Source organism: Coptis chinensis, chromosome 5, assembly GCF_015680905.1.
Source record: "Coptis chinensis isolate HL-2020 chromosome 5, ASM1568090v1, whole genome shotgun sequence".
NCBI classification, from domain to species: Eukaryota; Viridiplantae; Streptophyta; class Magnoliopsida; order Ranunculales; family Ranunculaceae; genus Coptis; species Coptis chinensis.
The window spans coordinates 47,914,430-47,924,353 of record NC_141460.1 but is presented as its reverse complement, the minus strand read 5'-3'; the positions used below and the strand labels follow the sequence as shown (position 1 = coordinate 47,924,353).

The 9,924-nt window shown below is 33.8% G+C and overlaps 1 long non-coding RNA gene across 1 annotated transcript; it reads right to left on the bottom strand.

The window, feature by feature from the left end:
* Positions 1 to 4,002: 4,002 nt before the first annotated feature.
* LOC147497732 (uncharacterized) lies at positions 4,003 to 9,596 on the bottom strand. The gene is made up of 7 exons (XR_015195229.1): positions 9,309 to 9,596; positions 9,162 to 9,223; positions 7,886 to 7,997; positions 6,846 to 6,981; positions 5,546 to 5,607; positions 4,364 to 4,491; positions 4,003 to 4,261 (listed from the first exon to the last, which is right to left on the bottom strand). It is a non-coding gene; the product is annotated as an uncharacterized LOC147497732 (long non-coding RNA).
* Between the last annotated feature and the right edge of the window lie 328 nt (positions 9,597 to 9,924).

The following is a 9,924-nucleotide window of genomic DNA, read 5'->3' as shown; positions in this document are numbered from 1 at the left end:
GCAATTTAAATGCCAAAAGTCAATACCTAATTGATTCCCCAGGGGTTCATAATGGTGTCTAACCATTATCAAGTGCCGGAAATATTGAAATTTGAGAAAAGCAAAAAAACGGCATACTTGCTATATCTAAATCGAAACCAATAAAATATAATATATTATGAATACTCACCGTTATAAACCGAACAACTTTCCTTAAGCAGAAAACCTCCAAAGACTGAAGTCGACCGTCGCGCGAAACTGGACGATCTTTCTTGTTCAAAACCCCTTTTTTTTCTCTCAGTAAAACTCTCACTTTTTTTTTCTAAAACTCTCGTTTTGTTTTTCTCCAAAAAAAACACTCTACGTGAGAAACCCCTATTTTCTGGTTTTTCAAACCTCTCCGAAAAACAAGGGTTTTAAACCTATCTACTTACTGACGGGCTTTTATCCTAACAACTGGATATCCTATTTCTGTTTTCTATTTACATTATTATTATTATTATTACTATTAATATTATTATAGGAAATGCAATAAAAAGACGGGGTGTTATAGTTATGGAATTAAAAGCAGTTTGTCACCATTGTCAAAAACCATTATCTCATTCTGCATCAAATGGAACTACTGCTCTTAGAAGGCACGTGGAAAGATGTGTACAAAATATTGCACCCAATGCTAACCAAACTAATTTGTCTAGAAGTAGTACGGGTGAAGTTTCAACCTGGTCATATAATTCAACACAAGAACACTATCACACAATCAAATTTTTTGTAATGAGAGAACTTCCTTTCTTAATGGTTGAAGATAAATATTATTCGGAATTTATTAAGGGTGCTTACTTTCCAAATTTCGAAAATATTTCTAGACAAACGCTTGGTAGAGATATTCAAAAAATGTACAAGTCCAAAAAATTGGATATTATTTCATTGTTGAAAAATGCTCCTGGAAAGATTTCTCTTACTTCTGATCTTTGGAATTCAATAGCTCAATCTCAATTTATGTGTATCACAACACATTGGATTGACAATGATTGGAAAATTAACAAAAGAATTATTGCTTATTTTGAGCATATTGAACCACATAATGGAATATATATTGCTAAAGCTTTGATGGAAAAATTTATTGAGTATGAGATTGTTGGCAAAATTAGCACTATAACTTTGGATAATGCTAGCAATAATGGTGATGCAGTTGATGAACTTATCCCTAAGTTATTTAGTGAAGAGATATACGGTGTTCCATGTGCGTTGTAGTGCCCACATTTTAAATCTCATTGTTAAAGATGGGCTTAAGCATTTTTCTGTTTTACTTGCTGGATTTAAAAGCTTTGTCAAAATGTTGAGATATTCACCTGGAAAATATCAAAGATATTGTCAATTTTGTGAGATGGATGGGTTTGAAAAAAATAAAATACCAATAGATGTGCCCCATATGAAATGATGAAGCATATTATGAGGCATAAGAACCCAATAAATCACATGTTGCAAGAGGTGAATATTGGGTTTTTGCCTAGTAAAGAAGTATGGGAAGCAGCTGAAAACTTGAAAGATTTTTTTGGTGTATTTGTTGATGCTACAAAGCTTTTTTTCTAGTTCATCATATGTCACTGCTAGTGATTTATGTTTGACAATTGGGCATCTTAAAAATCTTCTCAATGATAACCCTAAAAGTCCAGTTTGTGAAAAAATGCTTTTAAAGTATGACAAATATTGGAACAATATGGATTTTCTACCTTTAGCACTTGCATTTGTTATGGACCCACGATATAAGATGGAAGTGCTAAAGCATCTCTTGTATGCTAATGATTCTTCTACTTATGAAACAAAACTGAAAGAATATCGGAACAAGTTGGATACACTTTTTGCATCGTACCAGAGGAAATTGGGTAGAGAACCTGCCAAAATAGCATCATCATCATCTACATCTACATCAAAATTAGCAAAGTTTATGTCAAGAGGACAATTGCAATTGCCCACTACCAATCAAAAGGAAATGAATGAGTTGGAGAAATATTTAGATTCTGATCCTATTCCTGTTTATAATGACGAGAAATTTAATGTATTGGATTATTGGAGGACTTACGCAGGGACTTTTCCAGTTCTTTCTGTAATTGCGCGTGATCTATTATGTGTTCCCGCGTGTCATAGTTCCTTCCGAGTCTGCTTTTAGTGCAGGTGGAAGAATTATGTCTGAGTACAGGTCACAATTACTTCCAAGCACCTTAGAAGCTTTGGTTTGTTTGAAGAATTGGTGGATAGCCGAAGAAAGAGTACCAAACGACAACGAGTAACCAGGAGGGTTGATATCAAATTTTATAAATGATTTCCATAATTTGGTACTTTGAGAGTTTGAGATGTATATTTTTTGTAATAGGGGCGTGGATGCCTAGCCTCCAGTCTTAGAGAGCTAGTTACAAGCATCCAAAAAAAAAAATGAAAAATGGGGTTTCTTATTATCATTTGTCAAGTTACACTCTTTTAAAGTCATAAGACAGAGCAAAAACTATTGATTATGGCACAGATCATTAGATCATATCACAAACTTGCACCTCATAATAGATTACAAGCAAAACAAATACAAGAGTATAACCCCATTAAAAAATAATATCAGGAAAAAAAAATTCAGGCTTAAGACAAATTACCTTTGACCGTACCCTTACTACTCTTCTCCCTCTTCTCTCCAACAACTCCCCAAGAACAAGACAACACAATCACACGTTCCTGATGAAGAGATTGATGGGTTTGATGGTGCTGCTAAGTTTCCATTCAATCAGAAAATTTGCAGCACCTCCTCAACTCTTCATATATCTCTTTCTAAATGTGGTCACCAAGGCTGAGCAAATCAACAGATCGGATTTACACCCAACAACAACAACCCCATCATCTAAAAAAATCGACATCGTGATCTATCAATGGATTTGAAGAGTTTGTTGATGAATTGAAGCGAAATTTGTGAGTAGATCCAATAAAAGAAGATGGCTTTTGATTAATTAGATGAAAAATAAGTTTTTCTTTAGATCTTGAAGTTGGAAAAGAAAGAGGCTGGATTGTTCTAATAGCTAAAAATGATGCGATTTAGAGAGAATTGATATGGCCAAAAACACTCAAACACTCCATGAAAGTGACGAAACAGATAATCTTTCTGTTTCATATAATCCGGGTTTTATCATACCCAAAACCCGAACCCGAGCCCAACGAGTACCCAAAATATAGGGTTAAGGTAGGGTTTGGTCACATGTATCCAACAAATACCCGAACCCGAACCCAACCCAAAGAACAGGGCCAGTCTTGGGTAACCCGATACCCGTTCAAAACCCAAAAAATTAAGTTCAGGTCGGGTCGGGTACCCATTTGGACATCCCTAGGAAGACATCAATAGGTGTTTTAAAACTGTTTTATATGCCCATAAAGCATCTATTAGGCGTCTAGACCAGTATTTCCTATCGGGATTAACTGTCGTTTCTAAAATCTTTTTAATTTCTCTATTAGACACCTCTACTTAACCACTAGTTTGAGGATGATTCGGAGTCACCACTTTATGGGCACTACACCATGCATAACAGTTTATTTGTAACGGATATACATCCGTTACAAAACATATTAGTAACGGTTATCTTGCATTGACCCAAATGCGTGACAAATATTAATAACACTCAATATTTGTTACAAAATTTACAAACGGTTATAAAGTGTTACTGAAATTATTTTAAGTAACAGATATGCAACTGTTAGAAGTATTAGTAATGAATACCAATTTTTTGTCCTCCATTAGTAACGGATATTAGTGTTATAATGTTTCTAACAATTACATATCCATTACTAATGATTTACTGTTTAAAAAAAAATTACATTTCTATTTTGCAGGCACACCACCTACAGTGTCAGTGTCATTGTACCTAAACCTGCACCTTCACTCCATAATGCATCATTCAAATTCTTTTATTTATCCATAAATCTATCAATCTCTACCCCCAATCACTATTTCCAACATAGCACAATATATCACAAATACATTACACGCCAAAATGCTAGTAACCGGCATAATATATATTATAAAAGAAAGTAGAAATAAGACATACTCACATCTATCTTAACACATTTGAACTAGTAAGATTTAACTATTTCCATTGAACAAGTTCAGAAACTACCATCATAAAATACAAGATGAGAACATAACTACTTAACTTTAATGGTAGATTTACATACTAATTAACCACCAATTACAGATGAACCATACATTGGAACATAAGAATCACCACTCATGTTGTAGTTCCACATTTATCTCCTATAAAAAAAAACAAATAAACAAAAACCAAAATATTACAATACAAAAATAAAATAAAAAGGCTTTGATATTGGAAGATTAAGATCAGGTTTAAAGACTTACTCTATTAATCCTTTTTTGTTTACTGCAAGAATAAAGTGCAACTCCAACTATATTCCAATTAATCTCACTCGATGCTCTTTGATTCTGTCCCGTTTCTAGCCCGGTCTTTCCTTGCATTCACAAACCTCCTTCATAAATCATACAAAATATCAAAAACCCATATTCTTAATTAGGCTTTACAACTAAAATTAATATAATCAAGACCAAGTCTCAGAATTAGATCAAACTTTTCTATCCCGAGTCATACATAAATTTACAATCAATGACCAAGAAACATAAATATGCATCAAACTAAACTAACAAGAGACCACAAAACAAGGACTATGGAAATTAATACCAATCTATTTGAGTTCTTGTTGATTCAGTAAATACATAGTGAAGTGTATGTGTTGCAAAGATCAGGATCTCTTGTTCCATCATCACACTTGATGACTATCACTTGGTGGAAACAACAGTTAAAAGAATACAAACTCCAAGACTACAATAAAAAATAAAATAACGACAGTGATTAGCATGCCAAACAAAAAAAAATAGGTAGAAAAAGTGTAATGTCTTCAAATCCAACTCATATCTCGAGAACATGGAGACGTATCATGAGGATTTACTCATATCCCGCTAATAAACTTGTGCGTTGATGACTAACTAAGAAACTAGCTTTTAAAGTTCCTATGGTTCCAAACAATAATTCTAGAATGGTACAAAATACCCAAGCTTCATACTTCATACAATTTCAAGTCCTAAGCTGCTATAGGCCATCTGTTGGGCTGCTGCAGGCTGCCCCAGGCCAGTTCTAGGCTCTGACAGGTCACTGCAGGCTATATTTTCAACCACTGCAGGCCATTCCTTTTTTACTCCTCTGACATGTCGTTCACTAAGTATGCATATTACTTCCTTCAAAAACCAAAAATCAGCACCACACCATCCACACAATTATCCTCTATTTCTACCTACACATCAATCAAGCATATACAAGTACTTGCTAACCACCACAACCCTCATCTAATAAAGATTCTTGATTCACTTCAACTCAATATAATAAAGAAACATGTAAGAAATTCTCTGATTGGGAAGTTCAAATATCCAAACTGATTTGATTGAAACTAAACAAAAGAGTATAAAGAACTAAGTGTATATTGAGTTTTCAATGACACAAAAAAGAACTTAAGTCAACAGAGTTCTTACCTATTCACCAATTGATGATAGATATTTAAAGAATGATCCTAGAAATTTCTGCTCAATCAACACTGCAAAAACCTCATCAATAATTAATTATTACCAGGTCCTACATACTTCTGCAACTACAAAAACAGTGTGACAGACTGTTCTTAATAGATTTTAGGTAGCGAATGCTTTGGAACACTTCTCCCCAATATTTTGCCTTCATTACCTAAACATTGGAAGAGTGATGTATCTAATATTTCTAGATTAGAATCAAGACTTACGTAGCTCTTATACTTATATGCCTCGCATAAATATCATATATCCAAAATCCCAATATACCAACATCACATTTCATTATCATTCACAAAAGGTGAAATAAAAAGTAAGGTTTAATTTCAAGAAACTCTCACTACATTATTATAGAAATTTCCCAAAATAGACCCGTGCACCTTAAAAAGAGAAAAAGCGTAGGTTATCTAGTCACCTTGTCGATGCTATAGCTTTTCGTACAATCGCCCAAACGACACATGACTTGATTATTTAGAAACTAAAATATACACACTTGCTTTTTCATGACAACCCGAAGTCCCAATGTCATTCCGTCTAGAAGTAAATATAGCTCAAACTTCGTAGAAATCCTAATTTTCAGCAAACTAGAAATCTGACGCGCTATTTTCCGACTGACACAACTCTTTCCACAGGCAATGAGGCTTTTGAGTTGAAAAGCTAACACATAGAAATTACTTTCTTATATTTTACAAAAAATTCTCAACCACATTCTAAATATGTAAAAACTGTGCTCGAACACTGCAGAAACTGTTTTCTGACGCACTATTTTCTATCATCCAAACTTCTAGAAGTCATATCTTTCTCTACAAGCCTTGGAATGCTACGAGGCCAATTGGTATGGAAAGAACACTCGTAAAAATTACTTTTTCATGTTTTAATGAAAGCCTAAATCAACACTTATCCATATGAAAAGATTACCCCAATCCAGAGCACCGAAACTGTTTTCTGCAGTCAGAAAACTCTGACGACCTAAGTTATCGAAACCATAACTTTATCCCCATACATCCAAATGAGTTGGGCCATTCTGAGTTGAACAAAGGACTCATTGAACTTTCATTCAGAGTTGGATTCAATTAAAAATATCATCCGTCTAATTTTATATGTAATATTAAAGTAGGAGACAGGAGCATAAAATTTCCAGTTCATCCTTAACACTTTGCACTCAATTTAAATTCAACAACCACACCACAATCAATCTGATCTTAAACATGTTCAAATAACATAAAAACAGAGTTAAAAGACGATTACTCACCTTAGGAATGAACCCCAACAGTAGTAGATAACCTGCCATACACAGATGAGGAGAATGTCCAACCCCTTTCTCATTCTTTTCTTGCATGCCATTACTTGTCTTAAATACTTCTTTCTTTCGGAGTCTGGACATTTGCCTGGTGAACAATATTTAGCAAGACAAGGATAGTCTTGTATCCAGGACCATTTTTATACATTGTTTCCAGATTAACCAAAAAACACCATGGAGAAATCATACTTAGATAACCAAGCACAGAGGACTCGAACTTATTAGTTATATTCACTAGTGGTGACATAATTCCTAAAGGTACTAGCAAGTACACTTCAAACTAGCACTGTGCAAGCAATTTTAGAACAACTTTTTGTTTCAACTGATATCTCTGATTTAGTCTCACAAAATTGATTTAACTCCGGAAACCCTCACTCTAAACACCTACTTACTACGTTGTAACGTTCACCGCTCAGCTATCATAAAATTTGACATGACATGTGTGCATCCACCTAATCTGAATCGTTTTCAAAGAAGTAGTGTTTCCAATGAACTCAGGATTATTTAATTCATGATGCTCATATTATTTTAACAAAAGTGATTTTCAGTTCTAATAGCACTTCGCTTTGGAACCATCAATGTTGCTTACAAAAACAATTTCATAACGTAACTACAAATTTTCTAGTAAAAACGTGAAAAGGATTTGTAATTGTTAACATGTCTCTCAAAAATTAATTATAGGCCAGCTTAATTGCACATCATGTAATATACTTTTTTAATACATATTGAACTCAAAAGAGACAAAATAATGAGAAGTAAAATTTCATAAAACAAGCATAGCACCTAAGAAAGCTCGGTGCTAAATTTGCTCAAGTTGAAACAATAAATATAAGATGTAAAAGGATCAGTAGAAAGGTTTGATCACTGCAGGAAATAATGGTACTAAAACATAGAGATAGAATCACTTAGTTGAAGCTTATCCATAAAATCCATTTATCAATCAAACATGCTCTAAACAAACAAATGAAACTCTGGAAAAGGTTTGACAGTACCTTGCCAATCCATGTAGGCCCAATAATCTCCAGAGAACTAAACAAGGCATTCTTTTCCTCTCTTTTAAGTGTGGTTACCTATTTCTACATCCTGATTTACATTCTCCACATCCTACAAATAGTAAAATAATAGAAAAACAAGCGAGGGATAATCAGTTTCATATTTCTTTATTGTGGAATCTGGAATTTTCCTGGTGGACAACATTTACCAATACAAGGAATGTCTTGTATCTAGGACCATTTATTGCCATCTATATACATTGTTTCCAGATTTAGCAAAAACACCATGGAGAAATCACAATTAGATAACCAAGTACAGAGTAAGCAAGGAACATAAAAAACACATCATCTAACACACCAAACTGCAATGACAACAAAATACATAGTAAGAGGAATGCAAGCTATCATTATAAACAAGTTGATACAGTCCATAAAAATTAATTGGAACAGCAACGCAACCTACCATTATAAACAAAAAAAAAAGATTTACGCATATAGATAAGAGTCACCCGCTATAGTGATCAGGTTAGGGACTAGATAAATAATGTTCACAAAGAACTTATTGTAAATATGATGAGATGCAGCATCATTCCAAAATAGAGTTAGAGCAATATTCAACCAACAATCAACATGAATTAAACTAATAAATAAATAATATGCAACCTGTCTTCCAATTACTAATTAACGCAGTCAAGTTTGCTTTAATGCTTTAATCTGTTTCAAGCAGGTCAAGTTCAACCCCTATTGTGTCCTATGTACGACTCACCTCGTGTTGACACACATTCTTTACATTTTACTACATATTATTATTTCTGATCCTCATTCATCCCCTTAAGATTTGACCCAATCCTTTTTTAAAAAGCACATTATATATCAGTAAAAAATCAAACACGATTAAGGTCTCACTTCTCAATAGATGCCTTTCCATTACAGAACTCATAAAATTTTGAAAGTGAGCAAGTTTTTACATATCATTTTCATCTGTTCAAATTTTCTCCTTGCAACTACCTAGCATGATATTGATTACTTGAACAAACAGAACAAGTCAACACTTTCATAACTAAACCAAATCTATAACAACTCACTAACAAAATTTCTTCAATTGAAACATTTCATATATTTATCCAGCTCATATAATTAAATCAACAAAAAACAAAAAATAGTAACACCAAAAAACGTTTCAGATCTATTTCGCAACAACACTAAACATTCTACAAAATTCCCCGACACAGTAACACCAATTAAAGTTTGCATTTTTAGAAAGATAGAGAGTCACCTGAGACTGAGAAGAAATTTAAAGCTTCAAACTTGGATTCAATCCCGACTTGAAAGTTGAAACTAAACCAACAAGAACACAAAACTATTTCAAGGCTTCAAACTTTATATTCCTAACTTCAAACAAATTTAACTTGAAATTTGATACCTGGATTGAAGAACGCGGTGGAGATATTTCAGAACGAAGAGATGAGCACTTGGGCTTTTTATTTTCTGTCCCTTTATGTTTTCTATTTTGCTGTTACAAAAGAGGAAGAAGGGAAAATGAAGAAAAAGAAAGAGAAAAGGAAGAGCAATGCCGGCGACGGCAACGGTTTTCTCTTCACTTATCTCGCCGCCTTTTCTTTTTGTTACTAAAAGGGTGTGAGTCTGAGAGCTGAACGCAAGAATAAAAACATTCCCCCCAAAGTTTTCACCCACTTTTTTTCAATTTTTAAAGGTAACACTTTTCATCCAGGTGGTGGTAGCATCTTTCTCAAATTTTTTGCAATTTGTTATTTTCGACCATTTTAGGAAATCGGAAATGGCCAATACTAATGTCGCGTGCCATGTTTTATTTAATGTCGTGACGCGTCGGACTTTTGTCATTTTACAAATTTTTCGGAACTTCACCACTCTAGTTAGTAGGAAAAAATGAGTTCAAAACGAATCCGTCTATAATAACCAAACACGATGGAGTCTTTGGAGATGAGGAAGAATAAAAACGGTGCATACATTTGGGATAATCCCGGTGGTGATCTAGATGATGAACCAACCACTTCCTG